This window comes from Schistocerca gregaria, unplaced genomic scaffold (assembly GCF_023897955.1).
Source record: "Schistocerca gregaria isolate iqSchGreg1 unplaced genomic scaffold, iqSchGreg1.2 ptg000800l, whole genome shotgun sequence".
Taxonomy (NCBI): Eukaryota; Metazoa; Arthropoda; class Insecta; order Orthoptera; family Acrididae; genus Schistocerca; species Schistocerca gregaria.
Genome location: NW_026062168.1, coordinates 301,227 through 314,210, shown reverse-complemented (window position 1 = coordinate 314,210; position 12,984 = coordinate 301,227).

The window sequence follows — 12,984 nt, the reverse complement described above, 5'->3', positions numbered from 1 at the left end:
CCGAAAACCAGTTGTTTCTGCGATAACCGACATTCCCACTGCTGTTCTGAGTGGTAAGATTGACGTGCACGGACTTCTAGAACAGTTTCTCAGAAAGGTTACTGCAGCTCTGATGTTCTCAAAATGAACGGGCCAGCCATTGGCGTCCGCGAGGGGGAAGGGGAGGGGGAGGGGAGGGGGAGGGGAGTGGATGGGGAGGTGGAGGGGAGGAGGTGGGTAGGGGAGGATAGGCAAAAGGGCGCTTTCACCCATCGCCCCTAACCATCCTTGGAATCTGGAGTGAAGAGTTTTTATTCGTTACAGTGTACTCATACTCTTCCAGATAAGAATTCTCCACAATACTGCTAAACCTTAGCTTTGACCAGTTGTAGCGCTTATAGAGTTAGGGTCTTGTAGCTTGATGCACCTCGTAACTGACCAGCTGATTTGTACACAGAGTGCCAGTTTCAGAATCATGCACTCCAGCCCCGACGCGCCTTCCCCCCTCCCCACCACTGGAAATATTTCTGCAGTCTCCAGTCTGCCACTGTGCATATATTTTGATAACATCCTGGTTTTAATAGCATCGAAGGAACAGCATTGTGGAGTAAAGGGTAGACCTAGCACAGAACACACAATTCACAATGAAACGCATCACTTAGTAGATGGTGAAGTACTCTGAAGCTAGCCAGATAGAAACAGAACCTCCTGGCACCGTATCTAGCCCAAATTCTAATCTTACACTAATCTCTTGTATGTACCTACCACGCCCTCAAAGAGCCAACGATTTACTATTATCAGAAGTTCCGAAAAATGAGGAAGAAATTGACCCACACTTTTTTCCGTTGTTCATTATTTCGATTACCCCATAAAGGGAATGGACTTGTAGCCACAGGTTACACAAGCGATAGATGGTTTAAAATACATAAAAAGAGATGACAATACGAAACGATTTTTAAAAACACAATGATGCACGGCTTTTACGATTTTTACAGGAAAAAAAATGAATGACAAAATAAAGGTTTTTCAAAAATACGCTGGTGGACAATATTGGGGATTTTTTATCTTTATAGATGACAAGCGGAAAAGCTTGGTGTTGACCAGGCATTTATTTACAGCTGTGCGTCCACGTCCGTACTATGCAGCGTCTGGCCTTGTCCTGAGTTTTTATGACGTATCTCCTGAAACATATGTCGTACAATGATATAATTTTGTAGGTACATTCAGCGTCATATGCGGATACTGTCTGCAAAATTTATTGCGAATATAGTAGCAAAGAAGTAACAAATTTAAATGTCACGAATGCTGTGATCCCCACACACATGGGTGCTACTAATGTACACAGGATGCTTGGCTCGATCATTATGGCTACCATCACCTGTGGTCGAAATTGGACCAGCTGTGTCGACGTAGTGAAAATATAAATGTGCATAACATGGTTAACGTCCATTCTTTCCAGCCATCAGACCTGATCTACGATCAAAAATATCATGTAAAAGCGGTAGGGGCAACGGCCTTGCCGCAGTGGATACACCGGTTCCCGTCAGATAACTGAAGTTTAGCAGTTTCGGGCGTGGTCGGCACTTGGATAGGTGACCATCCGGGCCGCTATGCGCTGTTGGCATTTTTCGGGTTGCACTCAGCCTTGCGATGCCAATTGAGGAACTACTCGACCGAATAGTAGCGGCTCCAGTCAAAGGAAACTACCACAACGAGTGGGAGAGCCAGCTCCTCCTCCACCCTCAGTGAGAATGACTTGGCGGTCGGATGGTCCTGATTGGCCACTTGTGGCCTGAACATGGAGTGCTTTTTTAAAGTAGTGGTCCCTACATAAAACTGCCAGTCTTGGCTGAGGGACTGTCCACGGTAAATGCTGCATTGGACCTACGAATACTATTAAAATAACGGTTTGAGTTCTCTTTAATTGTCCAATCATCTGAAGTGAGTCCTTATTGAAGTGCGCTGAAAAATAGATTTTATGTTAATGGCGGATAAATTTTATTGTAATGGCGGCAAATTAACTTTACCCTAATGACACACAAGGTCAATGCCGTTCTATCACGTAAAGTATTCTCAGATCGAAATGTTTTGCATTACCAAATCTCCAATGTAGATTCATCATACCGCAATTATAATTCTCAAAATAATTTGGAGCTACGTTCAATGCATATTTAAATGCATCTTTCAAAACAATACCAGAATTCTCATTAGATCATCATTATCAGTGGCTAGAGTATTCCTATTATTTCGTCTACCAAAATCCGCGTCTCACTATGGCTTTTTCAGTACGCTGTTTTGTTTTCCACTGCTGACAATAGAAACAATCTGGCAGATGTGACATTGTAGATGTCCAGTATGCGTGTCTTAATGCAAATAAACCGTCTGGAACATTTACCCTTGAACGTCCCTAGAATGGGATTTCATGGAACGTTATTACTTTCCTGTGTCCATTTCTATCACACCAGCTGATCGCCACGACTGGGGAGAGTGAGGAGGGGGTGGGGTGAAAGTTGGCAGCACTTTGAGTGGCAGAAACCTCACGTTTCCGTCATTTGTTTTCATAATGACGTAGTGCCAATTCGTCATATTGGACGCTTTTCTCTCGGAAACGTTTACATTCGTCGTCTGGATATTAATGTCGCCTTCTGAGGTATGCAGTCGCACCACTCTGTACGAAATAGGTCCTAAGCTGATGCAGTCGACAAGTAACGTCGAAATATATCGTCACCTCGAAATATATCGACACCTCGAAGTAAATCAACACCTATAAATAAATCGCCACCCCGAAATAAATCGCAACCTCGAAATAAATCGACACCATGAAAAAATCGAAACTTCGAAATAAATCGACACCTCCAAAAGACTGCTACGTCGAAATGATTCGATATCCCGAAATATATCGACATCCAGATGCATTTCAGCTTACCATATAGATAGATATCTCGAAACTCAAGGACCTCTCGAGATAAATCGAGGTATAGAAATCTATCGATATCTTGAAATATGTTGGTACCTCGTAATATAAAGATATCTCTAAAAATACGATACCTAGAAATTAATGGATTACTTGAGATATAGAGGATTCTTGAAATATATCGATATCTAGAAAAGAATCGATATCTGATGGACACCGATACATTGTAATATATCGATACCTCGAAATATATAGGCAACCAGATTTGTGTCGGTATATCAAAATAAATCGATATCACGACATAAACGGATACTTCGAAATCAATCGATACCTCGAAATAAATGGACTCCTCAATATAGATAGATATCTCGAAATAAATCGACATCTCGATATAATGTGTGCCTCGACATAAGTCGATATATTGAAATGAATCGATAATGGGAAAAAATGGACGTCTCGAAATAAATCTGTACCCCTAAGAAAACTTTTCTCGAAATAAATAGATATATCGAAATATATCGCTATATCGATAAATACCGATATCTAGTGGTCGGATATATGTTTCAAGATGACATGACATATCAGTATAGTTCGATATACATGAAAATACTTAGGATTTTCAATACATCGATAGATTTCTAGACCTTGGGGAAAAAATCGCCGATCCGACCTCGGTGCAAAAACGCAGACCTACGGAAAAAACGCCGACCTCGGGGAAAAACGCAGACCTCGAGGGAAAAACGTCGACCCCTGGGTAAAACGCCGACGTCGGGGTAAAACGCCGACCTCGGGGGAAAAACGCCGAACTCGGGGTAAAACGCCGGCCTCGGGAAAAAAGGACGACATCGTGGGAAAACGCCGAACTCAGGGGGAAACGCCGCCGTTGGGAAAAAAGGCCAACCTCGGGGAAAAACGCCGACCTTGGGAAAAACGTCGACCTCGGGAAAAACGCCGATCTTCGGAAAACTGCCGACCTCAGGAAAAATCCAGTTCCATTAATTTACAAAGACACTAATGTATGTCACCATTAGGTTCCCAAAATATAACCAAATTACTGGTATTTATCACCTCACACAAAAAGTGGTCGTGACAGAAAAGTCTCGTTCTTTAGAAAGTTTAGAATGAGATGTTCTAAACATTGCAGTTGATCCATTTACAATAATCTAAAAGCACTGCACAATGAGAAGAGACTGTCAACCACAGCACTTTCAAATAGTGGACAGCCAGGAAGACAGAGGTTCCATTGCTGTTTCTAATCCTCTGGTGCTTGAGATTCAGAATAGAGGATTGCCTCGAATGAGAACAGCAAGAATGAATGTCCTGCACCAGTGCAGAACTTACTCTGGAACTCCATAGAAAATCACAAGGCACAATTATATCACATCATTCTCAGCAAACTACAGAAGCATCAAAAGGACGTAACAACGTCGTCACCTCTTTCACCAGTGAAAGATCTTAGTAGCTATTGGGTCAAGAGTAGGTGGCCAATTAATAATTTGTTGTTCAAAGCTAACTTCAGTGTATATGGGAATACTCAGTGGACATATTTAACCATCATTTTTTACTGTCTAAGATATGTCGACCTTCCAGACTATAAGTATAAGCAGAGCTTGGTCATTCCCAATACGAGATTGTTTAGAATGGGTATCAAGGGAATCAGATCCACTGGGCATTTAGAGCAACCTGCTTTAAACAATATGAGCAGGCAGTAGACACAAACATACAATTTAAAATTTCTCTGTGAAGCGGTTACCTTCATCGTCTGCAAACTTATGTTGTGTGCTGCGGTATGCGGAGGCAGTAATAGCAACACAGTAAAACACAGAAGAAGCTTATAAGTTAATGTAATCAGCTAGTAAGAAGCAGTAAAATTCAAGTTTTAGTAATCGATTATTGACTTATTATCCGGCTTTGGTGCTTTGGACATGACCGACGACCTTAAGATTTTGCATGAAGGGAGGCCTAGAAGCCACGTTACACGAGAGAATGTGAAAAGTGTTCATATGTAGTAACAACCTAGGAAATGAGCCCGTTTTCGTCATTTGCTATCAATTCGACGTAATGCCAGAGCGTTACATTGGCAGCTTTTCTCTCTGAAACGGTTACATTTATCGTCTGCAAACTTATGTCGCGTGCTAAGGAATGCAGAGACACTAAAAACAACACACTAGAACACAGAAGAAGCTTCTAGGTTGATGTAATTAGACCGTAGGAAACAGTACGATTCAGGTTTTAGCTATCGATTATTGATTTATTAGCCGGCTTTGGTGCCAGTGAAATGACCGACTACCTTAAGATTTGGCTTTAAACAAGGTCTGGCAGCCACGTTACACGAGAGAATGTGAAAAGTGTTCATATGTACTAAAAACCTAAGAAATCCACCCGTTTTCACATCTGCTTTCGAATCCACGTAATGCCAGATCGTCACATTGGCCGTTTTCTGTCTGAAACGGTTACATTTATCGTTTGCAAAGATATGTAGCGTGCTGCGGTATGCGGAGACACTAAAAGCACCATAGTAGAACACAGAAGAAGCTTTTAATTTGGTGAAATAGCCAGTAAGAAGCAGTACAATTCAAGTTTTAGTTATCGATTATTGAATTTTTAGCCAGCTTTGGTGCCTTTTACATGAGCTAGGACCTTAAGATTTGGCATGAAGGGAGGTCTAGCAGCCACATTGCAAGGGAGAATGTGAAAAGTTTCCATGTGCAGTAAAAACCTAAGAAATCCGATCGTTTTCGTCATCTGCTTTCGAATCGACGTAATGCCAGACCGTCACATTGGCCGTTCTCTCTCTGACACGGTTACATTTATCGTCTGCAAACTTATGTCGCGTGCTGCGGTATGAGGAGACACTAAAAGCACCATAGTAGAACACAGAAGAAGCTTCTAAGCTGATGTAATAGCGAGTAAGTAGCTGTACAATTGAAGCATTAGTTATCGATTATTGAGTTTTTAGAAGGCTTTAGTGCATTGGACATTAGCTAGGACCTTACCATTTAGTATGAAGGGAGATCTATCAGCCACATCGCACGGGAGAATGTGAAAAGTGTTCACATCTAGTAAAAACCTGAGAAATACGCCCATTATCGTCATTTGCTATCGTATCGAATTAATGCCTGATAGTCACATTTACCGCTCTTCTTTTGAACGGTTACATTTATCGTGTGCAAAACTATGTCGGGTGCTGCGGAATGCGGAGACACTAAAAGCACCATAGTAGAACACAGAAGAAGCTTCTAAGTTGATGTAATAAGCAGTAAGAAGCAGTAAAATTCAATTTTTAGTTACCGATTAATGACTTTTTAGCCGGCTTTAATGCACTGGACATGTGCTAGGACCTTATGATTTTGCATGAAGGAAGGTCTATCAGCCACATCGCACGGGAGAATGTGAAAAGTGTTCATATCTAAAAACCTGAGAAATCCGCTCGTTTTCGTCATTTGCTATCGAATCGACTTAATTCCAGAAGGTCACATTGGCCGCTCTTTTCTCTGAAACGATTACATTTATCGTGTGCAAAGCTATATCGCGGGCTGCGGCATGCGGAGACACTAAAAGCACCATAGTAGAACACAGAAGAAGCTTCTAAGTTCATGTAATACCCAGTAAGAAGCAGTACAATTCAAGTATTAGTTTTCGATTATTGACTTTTTGGCCGGCTTTGGTGCCTTGGACATGCGGTAGGACGTTACGAATTTGCATGAAGGGAGGTCTAGCAGCCAAGTTGCACGGGAGAACGTGGAAAGTGTTGATATGCAGTAAAAAGATAAGAAATCCGACCGTTTTCGTCATCTGCTTTCGAATCGACGTAATGCCAGATCGTCACATAGGCCGTTTTCTCTCTGAAATGATTATATTTATCGTGTGCAAACTTATGTCGCCTGCTGCGGTATGTGGAGATACCTAAAGCACCATTGTAGAACACAGAAGAAGTTTCTAAGTTGATGTAATAGCCAGTAAGATGCAGTACATTTCAAGTTTTAGTTATCAATTTTTGAAATTTTAGCCAGCTTTGGTGCCAAGGACATGAGCTTGGACCTTAGGATTTTGCATGAAAGGACGACTAGCATCCGTGTGCACTGGAGTATGTGAAAAGTGTTCATATGTAGTAAAAACCTGAGAAATCCGACCGTTTTCGTCATTTGATATCGAATCGACTTAAAGCCAGATCGTCACATTGGCGGATCTTCTCTCTGAAACGGTTACATTTGTCGTCTGCAAAGCTATGTCGCGTGCTGCGGTATACGGTGACACTAAAAGCACCATAGTAGAACACAGAAGAAGCTTCCATGTTAATGTAATAGCCAATAAGAAGCAGTACAATTCAAGTTTTGGTTATCGATTATTGACTTTATAGCCGTCTTTGGTGCCTTGGACATGAGCTAGGACCTTAAAATTTTACATGAAGCTAAGTCTAGCAGCCGCTTTGCTCGGGAGAATGTGAAAAGTTTTCGTATATTGTAAAAACCTGAGAAATCCGTCAGTTTTCCCCATTTGTTATTGAATCGACTTAAAGCCATATCGTTAGATTGGAAGCTCTTCTCTCTGAAACGGTTACATTTATCGTCTCCAAAGCTATGTCGCGTACTGCGATATGCGGAGACACTAAAAGCACCATAGTAGAACACAGAAGAAGCTTCTAAGTTGATGTAATAGCCAGTAAGAAGTAGTACAATTCAAGTTTTCGTTATCGGTTTTAGGCTTTTTACTCGGCTATGTAATAGCCAGTAAGATGTAGTACAATTCAAGTTTTAATTATCGATTATTGACTTTTTAGAAGGCTTTGGCGCCTTGGACATGAGCTAGGACCTTAAGATTTTGCATGAAGGCAAGTCTAACAGCCGCGTTGCACGGGAGAATGTGAAAAGTGTTCATTTGTAGTAAAAACCTTAAAAATCCGTTCGTTTTCGTCATTTGTTATCAAATCGACTTAAAGGCAGATCCTAACATTGGCCGCTCTTCTCTCTGACATGGTTACATTTATCGTCTGCAAAGCTATGTCGCGTGATGCGGTATGCGGAGAATTTAAAAGCACCATAGTAAAACACAGAAGAAGGTTCTAAGTTGAAGTAATAGCCAGTAAGAAGTAGTACGTTGCAAGTTTTAGTTATCGATTACTGACTTTTTAGCCGGCTTTGGTACTTTGGACACGAGCTAGGACCTTACGATTTTGCATTAATGGGGGACTAGCAGCTGTGTTGCACGGGAGAATGTGAAAAAGTGTTCATTTGTAGTACAAACCTTACAAATCCGTTCGTTTTCATCATTTGTTATCAAATCGACTTAAAGCCAGATCGTCACATTGGCGGATCTTCTCTCTGAAACGGTTACATTTGTCGTCTGCAAAGCTATGTCGCTGGGTGCGGTATGCGGAGACACTAAAAGCACCATAGTAGAACTCAGAAGAAGCTTCTAAGTTGATGTAATAGCCAGTAACACGTAGTACAATTCAAGTTTTGGTTATCGATTATTAACTTTTCATCCGGCTTTGTTGCCTTGTACAGCAGCTAGGACCTTAAGATTTTGCATGAAAGGAGGACTATTAGCCGCGTTGCACGGGAGAATGTGAAAAGTGTTCATATGTAGTAAATACCTGAGAAATCCGGCCCATTTCGTGATTTGTTATTGAATCGCCATTTAGCCAGATCGTCACATTGGCGGCTCTTCCCTCTGAAACGGTTACATTTATCGGCTGCTAAGCTATGTCGCTAGTTGCGGTATGCGGAGACACTAAAAGCACCATAGTAGAACACAGAAGAAGCTTCTATGTTGATGTAATAGCCAGTAAGAAGTAGTACAATTCACGTCTTAGTTATCGATTATTGAATTTTTAGCCGGCTTTGATGCCTTGGACCTGAGCTAGGATCTTAAGATTTTGCATGAAAGGAGGACTAGCAGCTGCGTTTCACGGGAAAGTGATAAAAGTGTTTATATGTAGTAAAAACCTAAGATATTCGCCGTATTTGTTCATTTGTTATCGAATCGACTTAAACCCAGATCGTCACATTGGCCGCTCTTCTCTCTGAAACGGTTACATTTATCCTCTGCAAAGCTATGTCGCGTGATGCGATATGCGGAGACACTAAAAGCACCATAGTAGATTACAGAAGAAACTTCTAACAGAATGTAATAGCCAGTAAGAAGTAGTACAATTCAAGTTTTAGTTATAGATTATTGACTTTTTACCCGGCTTTGGTGCCTTGGGGATGAGCTAGGTCGTTAAGATTTTGCATGAAAGGATAACTAGCAGCTGAGTTACACGGGAGAATGTGAAAAGTGTTCATATGTAGTAAAAACCTGAGATATCCGGCCGTTTTCGTCATTTGTTATCGAATCGACTTAAAGCCAGATCGTCACATTGGCCGCTCTTCCCTCTGTAAGGGTTACATTTATCGTCTGCAAAGCTATGTCACTGGGTGCGGCATGCGGAGACACTAAAAGCACCATAGTACAACACAGAAGTAGCTTCTAAGTTGATGTAATAGCCAGTAAGAAGTAGTACAATTCAAGTTTTAGTTTTCGATTATTGACTTTTTAGCCGTCTTTGGTGCCTTGGACATGAGCTAGGACCTTAAGATATTGCATGAAAGGAGTACTAGCAGCCGCGCTGCACGGGAGAATGTATAAAGTGTTCATATGTAGTAAAAACCTGAGAAATGTCCGTTTTCGTCATTTGTTATCGAATCGACTTAAAGCCAAGACGTACATTGGCCGCTCTTCTCTCTGAAACGGTTACATTTATCGTCTGCAAAGTTATGTCGCGTGATGCGATACGCGGAGACACTAAAATCACCATAGTAGAACACAGAGGAAGCTTCTATGTTGATATAATAGCCAGTAAGAAGTAGTACAATTCAAGTTTTAGTTATAGATTATTGACTTATTACCCGGCTTTGGTGCCTTGGACATGAGCTAGGTCGTTAAGATTTTGCATGAAAGGATAACTAGCAGCTGAGTTACACGGGAGAATGTGAAAAGTGTTCATATGTAGTAAAAACCTGAGAAATCTGTCTGTTTTCGTCATTTGTTATCGTATCGACTTAAACCCAGATCGTCACATTGGCCGCCCTTCTCTCTGAAACGGTTACATTTATCCTCTGCAAAGCTATGTCGCGTGCTGCGGTATGCGGAGACACTAAAATCACTATAGTAGAACACAGAAGAAGCTTCTATGTTGATGTAATAGCCACTAATAAGTAGTGCAATTCAAGTATTAATTATCGATTATTGACTTTTTAGCCGGCTTTGGTGCCATGGCATGGGCTAGGTCCTTACGATTTTGCATGAAAGGATAACTAGCAGCTGAAATACACGGGAGAATGTGAAAAATGTTCATATTTAGTAAAAACCTGAGAAATCCGCCCGTTTTCGTCATTTGTTATCGAATCGATTTAAAGGCAGACCGTTACATTGGCCGATCTTCTCTCTAACTGTTACATTTATCGTCTGCAAAGCTATGTCGATATGTGCGGTATGCGGAGACACTAAAAGCACCATAGTAGAACACAGAAGAAGCTTCTAAGTTGATATAATAGCCCGTAAGAAGTAGTACAATTCAAGTTTTCGTTATCGATTATTCACTTTTTAGCCGGCTTTGGTGCCTTGTTATCGAATCGACTTAAAGCCATATCGTTACATTGGCCGCTCTTTCCTTTGAAACGGTTACATTTATCGTCTGCAAAGCTATGTCGATATGTGCGGTATGCGGAGACACTAAAAGCACCATAGTAGAACACAGAAGAAGCTTCTAAGTTGATATAATAGCCCGTAAGAAGTAGTACAATTCAAGTTTTCGTTATCGATTATTCACTTTTTAGCCGGCTTTGGTGCCTTGTTATCGAATCGACTTAAAGCCATATCGTTACATTGGCCGCTCTTTCCTTTGAAACGGTTACATTTATCGTCTGCAAAGGTATGTCGCGTGCTGCGGTATGCGGAGACACCAAAAGCACCATAGTAGAACACAGAAGAAGCTTCTAAGTTTTTGTAATAGCCAGTTAGAAGTAGTTCAATTAAAGTTTTAGTCATCTATTATTGCCTTTTTAGTCGGCTTTGGTGCCTTGGACATGAGCTAGGACCTTAAGGGATTGCATGAAAGGATGACTAGCAGCCGCGTTGCACGGCAAAATGTGTTAAAGTGTTCATATGTAGTAAAAACCTGAGAAATCTGACCGTTTTCGTCATTTGTTATCGAATCGACTTAAAGCCAGGACGTTACATTCTCCGCTCTTCTCTCTGAAACGGTTACATTAATCGTTTGCAAAGCTATGTCGCGTGCTGCGTTATGCTGAGACACTAATAGCACCATAGTAGAACACTGAAAAAGCTTCTAAGTTGATTTAATAGCCAGTAAGACGTAGAACAATTCAAGTTTAAGTTATCGATTATTGCCTTTTTAGCCGTCTTTGGTGCCTTGGACATGAGCTAGGACCTTAAGATTTTGCATGAAGGGAAGTGTAGCAGCCGCGATGCACGGGAGAATGTGAAAAGTGTTCATATGTTGTAACAACCTGAGAAATCCGTCCGTTTTCGTCATTTGTTATAGAATCGACTTAAAGCCAGATCGTCACATTGACCGCTCTTCTCTCTGAAACGGTTACATTTATCCTCTGCAAAGCTATGTCGCGTGCTGCGGTATGCGGAGACACTAACAGCACCATAGTAGGACACTGGAAAAACTTCTCAGTTTATGTAATAGCCAGTAAGAAGTAGTACAATTCACGTTTTAGTTATCGATTATTGACTTTTTAATAGGCTTTGGGGCCCTGAACGTGAGCTAGGACCATGAGATTTTGCATGAAAGGAGGACTAGTAGCTGCGTTGCACGGGAAAGTGATAAAAGTGTTCATATGTAGTAAAACCTAAAAATATTCGCATGTTTTCGTCATTTGTTATCAAATCGACTCAAAGCCAGATCGTCACATTTGTCGCTCTTCTCTCTGAAACGGTTACATTTATCGTCTGCAAAGCTATGTCGCGTGCTGTGGTATGCGGAGACACTAAAAGCACCATAGTAGAACACAGAAGAAGCTTCTAAGTTGTAATAGCCAGTAAGAAGTAGTACAATTCAAGTTTTAGTTAACGATTATTGACTTTTTAGCCGGCTTTGGTACCTTGGACATGAGCTAGGACCTTAAGATTTTGCATGATAGAAGGTGTAGCAGCCGCGTTGCAAGGAAGAATGTGAAAAGTGGTCATATGTAGTAAAAACTTGAGAAATCCGTCCGTTTTCGTCATTTGTTATGGAATCAACTTGAAGCCAGATCGTCACATTGGCCGCTCTTCTCTCTGAAATGGTTACATTTATCGTCGGCAAAGAGATGTCGCATGCTGCGGTATGAGGAAACACCGAAAGCACCATAGTAGAACACAGAAGAAGCTTCTAAGTTGATGTAATAGCCAGTAAGAAGTAGTACAATTCAAGTTTTTGTTATCGATTATTCACTTTTTAGCCGGCTTTGCTGTCTTGGACATGACCCAGGACCTTAAGATTTTGCATGAAAGGAGGACTAGCAGCCGCGTTGCTCGGCAGAATGGGAAAAGTGTTCGTATGTTGTAAAAACCTGAGAAATCCGTCCGATTTCGTCATTTGTTATCGTATCGACTTAAAGCCACATCGTCACATTGGCCGCTCTTCTCTCTGAAACGGTTACATTTATCCTCTGCAAAGCTATATCGCGTGCTGCGATTTGCAGAGACACTAAAAGCACCATAGTAGAACACAGAAGAAGCTTCTAAATTGATGTAATAGCCAGTAAGAAGTAGTACAATTCAAGTTTTAGTTAACGATTATTGATTTTTTAGCCGGCTTTGGTACCTTAGACATGAGCTAGGACCTTAAGATTTTGCATGATAGAAGGTGTAGCAGCCGCGTTGCAAGGAAGAATGTGAAAAGTGGTCATATGTAGTAAAAACTTGAGAAATCCGTCCGTTAACGTCATTTGTTATGGAATCAACATGAAGCCAGATCGTCACATAGGCCGCTCTTCTCTCTGAAATGGTTACATTTATCGTCAGCAAAGAGATGTCGCATGCTGCGGTATGCAGAGACACTAAAAGTACCATACTAGAACACAGAAGAAGCTTCT